The sequence below is a fragment of the Saccopteryx leptura genome, chromosome X (assembly GCF_036850995.1).
Source record: "Saccopteryx leptura isolate mSacLep1 chromosome X, mSacLep1_pri_phased_curated, whole genome shotgun sequence".
Lineage (NCBI taxonomy): Eukaryota > Metazoa > Chordata > Mammalia > Chiroptera > Emballonuridae > Saccopteryx > Saccopteryx leptura.
The window spans coordinates 99023346-99037141 of record NC_089516.1 but is presented as its reverse complement, the minus strand read 5'-3'; the positions used below and the strand labels follow the sequence as shown (position 1 = coordinate 99037141).

The window sequence follows — 13796 nt, the reverse complement described above, 5'->3', positions numbered from 1 at the left end:
CTATGGGATGCAGCAAAAGCAGTGATAAGAGGGAAGTTCATATCACTTCAGGCATATATGAACAAACAAGAGAGAGCCCAAGTGAACCACTTAACTTCACACCTTAAGGAACTAGAAAAAGAAGAACAAAGAAAACCCAAAACCAGCCGAAGAAAGGAGATAATAAAAATCAGAGCAGAAATAAATGAATTAGAGAACAGAAAAACTATAGAAAAAAATAATAGAACAAGGAGCTGGTTCTTTGAAAAGATCAACAAAATTGACAAACCCTTGGCAAGACTTACCAAGGAAAAAAGAGAAAGAACTCATATAAACAAAATCCAAAATGAAAGAGGAGAAATCACCACGGACACCGTAGATATACAAAGAATTATTGTAGAATACTATGAAAAACTTTATGCCACTAAATTCAACAACCTAGAAGAAATGGATAAATTCCTAGAACAATACAACCTTCCTAGACTGAGTCAAGAAGAAGCAGAAAGCCTAAACAGACCTATCAGTAGAGAAGAAATAGAAAAAAACATTAAAAACCTCCCCAAAAATAAAAGTCCAGGCCCTGACGGCTATACCAGCGAATTTTATCAAACATTCAAAGAAGACTTGGTTCCTATTCTACTCAAAGTCTTCCAAAAAATTGAAGAAGAAGCAATACTTCCAAACACATTTTATGAGGCCAACATAACCCTCATACCAAAACCAGGCAAGGATGGCACAAAAAAGGAAAACTACAGACCAATATCTCTAATGAATACAGACGCTAAAATACTAAACAAAATACTAGCAAATCGAATACAACAACATATTAAAAAAATAATACATCATGATCAAGTGGGATTCATCCCAGAATCTCAAGGATGGTTCAACATACGTAAAACGGTTAACGTAATACACCATATCAACAAAACAAAGAACAAAAACGACATGATCTTATCAATAGACGCAGAAAAGGCTTTTGATAAAATACAACACAATTTTATGTTTAAGACTCTCAACAAAATGGGTATAGAAGGAAAATATCTCAACATGATAAAGGCCATATATGATAAACCATCAGCTAACATCATATTAAATGGCACTAAACTGAAGGCTTTCCCCCTTAAATCAGGAAAAAGACAGGGTTGTCCACTCTCTCCACTCTTATTTAATGTGGTACTAGAGGTTCTAGCCAGAGCAATCAGACAAGACAAAGAAATAAAAGGCATCCATATCGGAAAAGAAGAAGTAAAGGTATCACTTTTTGCAGATGATATGATCCTATACATCGAAAACCCCAAAGAATCCACAAAAAGACTACTAGAAACAATAAGCCAATACAGTAAGGTCGCAGGATACAAAATTAACATACAGAAGTCAATAGCCTTTCTATATGCCAACAATGAAACAATTGAGAACAAACTCAAAAGAATAATCCCCTTCATGATTGCAACAAAAAAAATAAAATACTTAGGAATAAACGTAACAAAGAATGTAAAGGACTTATATAATGAAAAGTATAAACCATTGTTAAGGGAAATTGAAAAAGATATAATGAGATGGAAGAATATACCTTGTTCTTGGCTAGGAAGAATAAATATAATCAAGATGGCTATATTACCCAAAGCAATATACAAATTTAATGCAATTCCCATCAAACTTCCAATGACGTTTTTTAAAGAAATAGAGCAAAATATCATCAGATTTATATGGAACTATAAAAAACCCCGAATAGCCAAAGCAATCCTAAAGAAAAAGAATGAAGCTGGGGGCATTACAATACCTGACTTCAAACTCTATTATAGGGCCACGACAATCAAAACAGCATGGTATTGGCAGAAAAATAGACACTCAGACCAATGGAAGAGAATATAAATCCAGAAATAAAACCACATATATATAGTCAAATAATTTTTGATAAAGGGGCCAAGAACACACAATGGAGAAAAGAAAGCCTCTTCAATAAATGGTGCTGGGAAAACTGGAAAGCCACATGCAAAAGAATGAAACTGGACTACAGTCTTTCCCCCTGTACAAAAATTAACTCAAAATGGATCAAAGATCTAAACATAAGACCTGAAACAATTAAGTACATAGAAGAAGACATAGGTACTCAACTCATGGACCTGCGTTTTAAAGAGCATTTTATGAATTTGACTCCACAGGCAAGAGAAGTGAAGGCAAAAATTAATGAATGGGACTACATCAGACTAAGAAGTTTTTGCTCAGCAAGAGAAACTGATAACAAAATAAACAGAAAGCCAACTAAATAGGAAATGATATTTTCAAACAACCGCTCAGATAAGGGCCTAATATCCAAAATATACAAAGAACTCATAAAACTCAACAACAAACAAACAAACAATCCAATAAAAAAATGGGAAGAGGATATGAACAGACACTTCTCCCAGGAAGGAATACAAATGGCCAACAGATATATGAAAAGATGCTCATCTTCTTTAGCTATTAGAGAAATGCAAATCAAAACGGCAATGAGATACCACCTCACACCTGTTCGATTAGCTATTATTAGCAAGACAGTTAATAGCAAATGTTGGAGAGGCTGTGGAGAAAAAGGAACCCTCATACACTGTTGGTGGGAATGTAAAGTAGTACAACTATTATGGAAGAAAGTAGGGTGGTTCCTCAAAAAACTGAAAATAGAACTACCTTATGACCCAGCAATCCCTCTACTGGGTATATACCCCCAAAACTCAGAAACATTGATACGTAAAGACACATGCAGCCCCATGTTTGTTGCAGCATTGTTCACAGTGGCCAGGACATGGAAACAACCAAAAAGTCCGTCAATAGATGACTGGATAAAGAAGATGTGGCACATATACACTATGGAATACTACTCAGCCATAAGAAATGATGACATCGGAACATTTACAGCAAAATGGTGGGATCTTGATAACATGATACGAAGCGAAATAGTAAATCAGAAAAAACCAGGAACTGCATTATTCCATACGTAGGTGGGACATAAAAGTGAAACTAAGAGACATTGATAAGAGTGTGGTGGTTACGGGGGGGTGGGGGGAATGGGAGAGGGAAAGGGGTGGGGGAGGGGCACAAAGAAAACAAGATAGAAGGTGACAGAGGACAATCTGACTTTGGGTGATGGGTATGCAACATAATTGTACGACAAGATAACCTGGACTTGTTATCTTTGAATATATGTATCCTGATTTATTGATGTCACCCCATTAAAAAAATGAAATTAAAAAAAAAAAAAGAAATGTACACTTGAAATCCATATAATTTTATACTGCTCAAAAAATCAGAGGATATTTCAAAGTGAATATAAAGTTCTTAAAAAAGGAGCATTTGATTTTTTTTATTAAACGAAAACATCAGAAAAGCAAATGACAAGTCAAAGAAAGCTGTTTGATTATGCAAATGAGATGCAAAACCAACTTGTATTTCATTGCTGAAAAAGCACTATGCAAAAAAGCTGAAAGTACTGGAGTATCTGCATGTTCTCCGATCCCCTAATTTTTGTGAGCAGTATATTAACAGTCACCCTGATAAATTTAATTTAGAAAATAAAGAAAACTGGTAACACACACATTGTACTCTAATAATTTTTCCCTAACAAGAAATCCCAAAGCTTTAAAATAGAACAAACAATTTTTTAAAGAAAATAAGTATATATAAGTATACTCATAATCTAAATTTCAAAATAAACATAAGGATCACAGAATAGCAAAATTAGAAGCTTTACACTTCAGTACACAGCTCTATATGATCTATGATACTCTCCTAAAATGTTTCTAGCCATTAAGCCTTACCTAAATAAAACCTACAATGATGATGAATTCTGCTTAAATCTCTTACAAAGAAAATTTAACAATGGAAACTCAGGCAAGTGATAGATTAAAATCATATTAAAATGAGATCAATCCAATGAATCACTTAAAATTGCTTGTCAAAAGCTATAGTATAGGCAGTGGTGCAGTGGATAGAGCATCGGACTGTGACACAGGACATAGAGGAGCCAGGTTTGAAACCTCAAGGTCGCCGGTCTGAGTGTGTACTCATCTGGCTTGAGAACAGGGTCACCAACTTGAGTGTAGGATCATAGACATGACCCCACAGTCACTGGCCTGAGCCCAAAAGTTCACTGGCTGGAAGCCCAGGGTCCCTGGCTTAAGCAAGAGGTCACTTGCTCTGCTGTAGCCCCCCAGTCAAGGCACATATGAGAAAGCAATCAATGAACAACTAAGGTGCCACAAGGAAGAATTGATGTTTCTCATCTCTCTCCCTTCCTGTCTGTCTGTCCCTATCTCTGTCTCTTTCTCTATTGGTAAAAAAAACAAAACAAAAAAAACCCCACTATAATATAAGAGTAGAAGAAGCATTAATTTTACCTACTCAAACTGAAAGAAGTTATTTTACTTCAGGGTTAGGAGAGATGAACCTTGTTTATAAATATGCTTCCGTTGTAATAATTATTATTCATTTTTAATATAGAACCTTGGCAAGAAAATCTGGTGATATATACATATTCAATAATAAAATGAAACATACATTCTTGAATGATACTATCATATTTAACACACCACTAATGGATTATATCATGGGACAGATGTATTAAAGATTTGGGGGTGAAAGAGTTGCAAAACAAAAATTATAACCAATGTTTATATAACATTTTTATAATTTATAAATAAATACTATGTCATATGTTGCATTTGGTCTTCCCCATAATAATGCTGTGATGTATGCAGGTTATCTGTCAATATTTTTAGATTGCAGAAACTGAGGTTTGGGTAGTTTTAATGACTTGATTTAGGATGACATGGTAAGCTAATGCTTAAACTCATTTTTGTCTTTTACTTCCAAATGCCACGTTCCTTCAGCAACTGACTCTGGAAGAAAGTATCTAAAACTTTCAACTAAAAATTAGCAGTCCAGAATGATGATATGATAAACATGAGTAACACAATAAAATAATTGGATTTATTATTATAATTTATTTCTGGATATTACATACAATTCCAACATCATTTAAAATGATTCTGTTCACATAAATGAGTTAACCAAAGCTATGGCTTCACTGAAAAGAAAATTGAGAAGATAAACCTTAACTTTGTGGAAATGAGATCTTTAAGGGCTGGCTATTGACGGCACTGCAGCCTTCGGTTCCACAAGGCCTGTACAGACATATCCCGAGTTTCAACATCTTTTTTAGGATTGCAGTAAAGTAGTTCCATAAATGAAAAGAGATTAGCCCAAGTTGAACTTATCTGTAGTTATTTATTTTAACTTGGCCTTGGAAAAGTACTAACATTGCAGATAAAATAAACAAACAAACAGACCACAGTACTGTAATAATAGGAATAAAAACTTCAGAATTGTGCTGAGCATAAATATGTCTGGAATGTCTCCTATGAAGCAGTCAAAACCTGTGTTCAAAGTGCATTTAAGACTTAGTGAGTCCAACTCCAGGGCTCTATGCCAGTGTAAAAATGCATCAACATGCTCTAGGCCTTCCTGTTGCCTGCTTGCAGGAAGGTAAAAAGAAGGAATTGGTTTTTTGCCCTTATACTGAGTAGACCAACATATCCTGTGCATTTCTAACATAATTATTTGCTAATCATCTCAGCGGCTGGTATTTATGGTAGGAGGAGGTAACGTGATCTTGATTTCACAGGCAGCAAAGTAGGAAACCCTCCTAACACTTTGAGTTAGGCAAGTGTTCTGCATGAAAGACTCTATGGTATTTTCCACCATGAACAGAAATCACGAAAGCCCTTGTTTAGTAAAATAAAAAACAAGAGTGTTTCACTTCTGGCCGTTTCACTTATGATCAGGAAAAAAACAAAACAAACAACAACAACAAAAATGCCTTCTTAATAATGTGCTTTATCATAGGGCACAAAGTCACCTATCAACAGTGGAGAATTGTATACCACTCACCACCATAGTCTCTTCCAAATCACAAAAAGTCCAGCTCCATACAACAAACTGCTATTTGTCAAGCTAATATTTAGAAAACTTACAGGTTCTTCTAATATTAAAGCTGACAGTACTTTTTCAATATCTGTCACTCAAATAAAACAATTATTTTCAAAGCAGCTTCAATTTACATACTGCTCAAAACTTACTTTCATTTATGTTCTTGTCATGACAAGAATCTGTCCTTTCCTTAATACTGTCTTAGAGAAACCATTGGAAGAATAGGTGATAAAAAGATGATCTGACAAACAGACCTAGGAAATGAAGATGGAAAATCCTTTACAGGTAGAGTCATAATATACCTTACATATACAGAACATTTAATTCAAGAAAAATAGCAGCAACCTGGCAATTTGCTATTTAATCAAGTTTGTTAACATGGCATTGTATTTCATTTCTATTGCCAGTTAATTTCTAATGAATGAATACCAGAGTGATGGGTAATAAGCTTTATGAACCACACATCAACCAGCAAAACAATTTTAGAAATCAAAGTCTACCTGGTTAGTCATCTGCAAACATAATTCAATGCAACATTGAATTTGAAACAAAAGAATGAAATAAGTACTCCTACCAGAAAACCAGAAGAGGAAGTTCAAATAATACATCTGGTAAAACAAGAGGTACACTATGTGAGTAGACAAAAATCACAAAATAATGTACATTATCTTGACTTGTGGCTAGAATTCTGAAAATGGAATGTCTTGTTATTCTTGAGAAAATACTGACTATATTCCTAGTTACTAACCCTCTGCAATACTTAAGCATATCAAGAGATGGGTTATATGCAATCCAAGTCCATAAACATGCATGGCATGCTTTACTATCTTAAAAAGCAATGAGAACTGCTTAAGATGGAGAAAGATGACACAAAGATGAATATAGTACATAGAATCTACCTTCAGAGATCTGGCATTTTTATTGGAAAAATACACAGGCAAATCAATTATTATAATAAAAGTAAGAAATAAAAATGCTATTTCTATAATGGAAGTGTAAACAAATTGCTATAAAAGATAAAAGGTTAGAGTAACGGTGGCCTGAGAGATACCCTTGAAATTTCAACAAACCTGACAGCTATAATGCAGCAAAGAAACCCCAGCTGGGCTCGCAGGCTTGCCTGAAAATATCTCCACATTGAAGCAACTAAAGGCAGGAAGGGAGGTGAAGGGGGGTGGAAGATAAGACAAACTTGTGGTGGGGATCAAGAGACAGAGAAACCCAAAGTGACTAGGTCTTCTTCTGGGAGAAACAGAGAGATTGGGGGAGAGTTGCAGAGACACTAAAACAAAGGGGTGGCAGAATGAGGGGTCATCGTTAGCGATTCTGGGGTCTGTCAGCATCCAGCACTTGAGACAAGAACAACAGAAAGCAAAGTGCGACCCCCCCCCCCGCCCAGCCTCACAGACACCTCCTCTCTCTCCTTGCAGGGCAGGAAGAGTTGCAGAGATATATCCCACAGGTAGTTCCACAGAGCCACTCTTTCCTTTGAAAAATGAAGGTGGTACTCTCTGTATGGTCCCCTGGTCTGTTGAGACAAGTGGAGGACTGACCAAAGGCCCAAGATCATCATTGCTAGAGTGATAAAGCCCTCACAACATGCCCCATTCATGATCATGACTGTAGCCTCCCCTCAATCACTGCAAAAGCAACATCTCAGCACAGGACCTTCACAGACCTAAAACTTATAATCCAGTGCACCCACTGGGAAGAAAAGAGAAAAAGGTCTTGGAAATGCAACTTTCTTTTGATTTTTATTTCCTTTTCCTGTTTTTTATTTATGGGTATTTTGTGTGTTTTTGATATTTTTTTTTTGTTTTAGTTCCTTGTTTTTGTAGTTTGTCATTTCTATTATTTTTTTCTACCTTCATTTTATGCTACTTTTTTGTAGTTGTCTTTTGTTTGATTTCTTAAAAATACCACTCTCAAATGCCGTCAAGGCAAAAGAAAATGAATACCATGGCTACAGAGGAAAGAAATGTAGCTCAGAAAGAAAATGAAAAATCTCCAGAAAGCAATTTCAATCACATGGAAACCTTGGAGTTAAATGATAGAGAATTCAAAACTGAAGTTTTAAAAATACTCAACAAGATACAAGAAAACACTAATAGGCTTGAAGGAGCTCAGAAAACAAAATGAGTAATTCACCAAGGTAATTTAAACTTTGAAAACAGAGATGAAAAACTCAATAAAGAATTAAAAAATGAGCTAGCAAGTTTAGCTAATAGAACAGGCCAGATAGAGAAAAGAATCTGTGTCACTGAAGACAGGTAACTAGAAATGCTACAGAAAAAAGAAGAAGAGAGAGTCAAGAATTAAAAAGAAAATGAGAGAGCTCTACAAAATTGTCTGATTCCATCAGAAAGAGCAATATAAGAATACTGGGTATATTAGAAGAGTAAGAGAAGGAGAAGGGAATGGAGATCCTATTCAGATAAATAATTGAGGAGAACTTCCCAAGCTGATGGAAAGAGTTACAGCCTCGAATCCAAGAAGCAAACAGAATACCTGGTTGGTCCCAACCCAACAAGCCTATCTCCAAGGCACATTGTAATAAAACTGTCAAAAATCAATGACAAAAACAAAAATTTTAAGGCATCTAGGGAAAAAAAGAACATAAGATATAAAGGAAAGCCCATTAGTTTATCATCAGACTTCTTAGCAGAAACTCTACAAGCCAGATGACAGTGGACCCAATCATTCAAAGTACTGAAAGAGAGGAATTACCAGCCAAGAATACTATATGCATCAAAGTTATCCTTCAAATATGAAGGAAAAATAAAAACTTTTCCAGACCTATAGAACCCGAGGGAATTTATCACCAAAAAAAAAACCCCACTGCAGGAAATACTCAAGGGGTAGATACAAAGAACTAAACAAAACAAAAATACAAGTAAATGCTCCACCAAGGTTACACTATAAATACAGACAATCTGTGACAACAATAACATGAAAAGGAACAGGATAAAGATCTGCAGTAGCAAAGGAAGATGGAGTACAGAGGCATTCATAAGACAAAGGACTCTTGTATATATAAAAATATTTTTCTTTTTAAAAATTTTTTATTAATTTTGTTTTATTGTGTTAACATGGATTCAAGTGTCCTACTAAATGTGAAAATATTTTTCTTAACAATCTAATGGTAACCACCCACAAAAAAAATACAGAAACACATAGCTTAGAAAAAGAGGAAACAGGGGAAATAAGTATGGAATACCACCAAACAAAAACAACTGACAGAAACACAAAACAGAAGAAACAATGGAGACACAGAGCTACCAGAAAACAAAACATACAATGGCTATAAGAAATCCTCAAGCATCAATAATTACCCTAAATGCAAATGGAGTGAACTCAGCAATAAAGAGGCCCAGAGTAGCAGATTGGATAAAAAAAAAAAACAACCCAACCATATGCTGCCATCAGGAGACATATTTAAGCTGCAAGGACAAAACCAAACTGAAAGCAAAAGGTTGGAAAATGATTCTCCAAGCAAATAATACACAAAGAAAAGCAGGTGTAGCCATAGTCATATCTGACAATGCTGACTTCCAGAAAAGAAAGATATCACAGACAAAGATAGACATTTTATAATGATAAAAGGGACACTATATCAAGGAGACAAAACACTTCTTAATATATATACACTGAATCAGGGAGCACCAAAATGTATAAGACATCGTCTAACAGAACAAAAAAAAAAAAAAAAAAAAAAGAAACAGGCCCTGGCCGGTTGGCTCAGCGGTAGAGCGTCGGCCTAGCGTGCGGAGGACCCGGGTTCGATTCCCGGCCAGGGCACACGGGAGAAGTGCCCATTTGCTTCTCCACCCCTCTGCCGCGCCTTCCTCTCTGTCTCTCTCTTCCCCTCCCGCAGCCAAGGCTCCATTGGAGCAAAGATGGCCCGGGCGCTGGGGATGGCTCCTTGGCCTCTGCCCCAGGTGCTAGAGTGGCTCTGGTCGCAACATGGCAATGCCCAGGATGGGCAGAGCATCGCCCCCTGGTGGGCAGAGCATCACCCCTGGTGGGCGTGCCGGGTGGATCCTGGTCGGGCGCATGCAGGAGTCTGTCTGACTGTCTCTCCCTGTTTCCAGCTTCAGAAAATAGCAAAAAGAAAAAAAAAAAAAAGAAACAGACAAAAAAAACATAGTTGGAGAACTCAACACACCATTGACCACTTTAGATAGATCATCCAAACAGAAAATCAATAAAGAAATATGGGCCTTAAACAACACACTAGATCAAATGGATGTAATAAACATTTATAGAACATTTTATTCCAGAACATCAGATTTTCCTTTTTTTTTTTTTTACAGTGTGCATGGGACATTCTCAAGGATAGACCATATGTTAGACCACAAAACTAACATCAACAAATTCAGAATGACTGAAATGATACCAGGCATATTCTCTGACCATAAGGCTTTGAAATTGGAATTCAACCGCAAAAAGGAAGTAAAGAAACCCACAAACATGTGGAAATTAAACAACATATTTCTAAAAATGACTGGGTCAAACAAGAAATAAAAGCAGAGATCAAAAGATATATACTGACAAATAAGAATGACAACATGACATAAAACTTCTAGGATGCAGCAAAAACAGTAATAAAAGGGAAGTTTATATCATTACAGGATTATATTAAGGAACAAAAGAGATCCCAGGTAAACAACTTAACATTACTTCTGAAAGAACTAGAAAAAGAAGAACAAAGAAATCCAAAGCCAGCAGAAGAAAGAAATAGTAAAAATCAGACCAGAACTAAATGAAACAAAGAACAAAAAACTATAGAAAAAAATGAATAAAACAAAGAACTGGTTCTCTGAAAAGCTCAATACAATTGACAAATCTTAGCTAGACTCACTAAGGAAGAAAAAGAGAAATAACTCATATAAAAAATTCAAAATAAAAGAGGAGAAATTACCACAGACATCATAGATATACAAAGGATCATACAAAATACTATGAAAATTATATGCCATCAAATTCAACAACCTAGAGAAAAATGGATAAATTCCTAGAACTATAAAATCTTCATAGACTGAGTCATGAAGAAGTGGAAAACCTAAATAGACTGATAAGCAAGGAGGAAATAAAAACCAACTATCAAAAACCTCTCCAAAAATAAAAATCCAAGGCCTGATGGATACAGTAGTGAATTCTACCAAACATTCAAAGATTTGGTACATTTCCTTCTCAAAGTCTCCCAAAAACTAGAAGAAACAATACTTTCTAACACGTTTTATGAAGCCAACATAATCTTTATACCAAAACCTGGCAAGGATAAATACACACACACAAAAAAACACTATATAGTAGTATCTCTAATGAATACAGATGCAAAAATCTGCAACAAAAAACTAGCAAATCGAATACAACAATAAGTTAAAAAATAATATATCATAATTAAGTGGGACTTATTCCAGGAAAACAAGGATGGTTCAACATACATAAATCAATCAATGTAATATACCACATCAACAAAATAAAGAACAAAAATCAATGATTTACTCAATAGATGCAGAAAAGGTATTTGATAAGATACAACATCCCTTTATGTTTAAAACACTCAATAAAATTAGTACAAAAAGAAAGTACCTCAGCATAATAAAGGTCATGTATGACAAATTATAGGAAACATCATAATAAATAGTGAAAAACAGAATGGTTTTCCTCTAAAATCAGGAACAACACAAGGATTCCCACTCTCTCCACTCTTAGTCAACAGAGTACTGGAAATCTTAGCCAAAGCAATTAGGCAAGAGAAGGAAATAAAAAGCATCCTTATTGGGAAAGAAAAAGTAAAGATATCACTATATACAGGACATGATCCTGTATATAGAAAACCCAAAGTGTTTACTGAAAAACTATTAGAAACAATAATCAAATACAGTAAAGTTGTAAGATACAAAAGCAATACACAAAAGTCTACTGTTTTCCTATATACCAACAATGAAACTTCAGAAAAATAACAGAAAAAAGAACAATCCCTTTTACAATTGCAACAAAAGAAATAAAATACCTAGGAGTAAACTAAATAAAGTATGTGAAGGATCTGTATGCAGAAAACTACAAAGCACTACCAAAGGAAAGTGAGAAGATACACTGAAATAGAAAATATTCTAAGTTCATGGGTCAGAAAAATCAACATAGGTAAAATGGCCATATTATCCAAAGCAATATACAAATTTAATGCAATCCCTATTAAAATCCCAATGTCATTTTTTAAAGAATTAGAACAAAAAAATCACCAGATTTATGGAACAATAGAAGACCTTGTATAGCCAAAGCAATCTTGAGAAGAAAGAATAGAACTGGAGGTGTCACACAAACTGACTTCCAATAACACTACATAGAGTCACAATGATAAAAAGAGCATGGTATTGGCAGAAAAGCAGACATACAGTCCAATGGAACAGAATTGAAAGCCCAGAAATAAAATCATATATATATATATATATATATATATATATATATATATATATATATATATATATAATCTTTGACAAAGGAGCCAGTAACACACAATGGAGGAAAGAAAGCCTCTTCAATAAATGGTGCTAGGAAATTGGAAAGCCACATGCAAAACAAATATAAGATCTGAAACAATAAATTACATAGAAGAAAACATGGGTACTAAAATTATGGACCTTGGCCATAGAATACATTATATAAATTTGACCTCAAAGGCAAGTGAAGTAAAGGCAAAAATAAATGAATAGGATTATGTTAAACTAAAAAGCTTCTGCACAGAAAAACAAAGTGACAACAAAACAAAAAGGCAGCCAACCAAATGGTAGATGATATTCACAAACAACAGCTCTAATAAGAAATTAATATGCAAAATATATAAAGAACTCACAAAGCCTAGCAACGTAGAAGCAAACAATCCAATTAAAAAATAGGGAGAAGACCTGAAGAGGTACTTCTCCCATGAAGACATACAAACAATAAATAAATATTGCATATGAAGAGATGCTCATCTTCACTAGCTATTAGAGAAATACAAATCAAAACTACAATGAGATACCACTTCACACCTATTAGACTGGCTGTTTTCAACAAGACATGTAATAACAAGTGTTGGAAAGCCTGTGGAGGAAAAGGAACGCTCATTCACTTCTGATGGATATAGATATGTAAACTGGTACAACCATTATGGAAGAAAGTATGACAGTTTCTCAAAAAATTAAGAGTAGAATTACCATATGATCTAGCAATCCCTCTATTGGGTATCTACCTAAAAAACTTCAAAACTTTGGTACACAAAGACACATGCACCCCCAGGTTCATTGCAGCATTATCTACAGTGGCCAAGACATGGAAACAACCAAAGTGTCCTTTGATAGAGGATAAAGAAGATGTGGTACATATACAATGGAATAATACTCATACTACATAAGAAATGATGACATAGTGCCATTCACAACAAGGATGGACCTTGAGAACATTATACTAAGTGAAATAAATCAGAAAAAGCTAAGGACTATATATATATATATATATAGTTTCACACGTAGGTGGGATATAAAACTGAAACTCATGAACATAGATAAAAGTGAAGGAGGGGAAGGGGAGTAAAGACAGACAGATGTATCCTGACAGAAAATGATTTGATTTTGTGTCATGGGCACACAACAGAGTCAACAGTTCAAATGCTATACAAACGCTTACCTGAAACATATATACTGTTATTGATCAATGTCACCCCATTAAATATAATTCCTAAATTTAAAGAAAGATTAATCTAATTAGGAATAAATTATGATAAAGTAAATATCTCCACACTGGAATATAACCTTCATGAAGAAAGAGATTGAGTTTATTTAGTTAACCAATGAATCCCGGTATCTGAA

The 13796-nt window shown here is 34.8% G+C and overlaps 1 protein-coding gene across 1 annotated transcript in view; it reads right to left on the bottom strand.

Annotated features, from left to right (window-relative positions):
• The window catches only part of COL4A5 (collagen type IV alpha 5 chain), a 244253-nt gene that overhangs the window by 168974 nt on the left and 61483 nt on the right, over positions 1–13796 (bottom strand). The window lies entirely within an intron of this gene.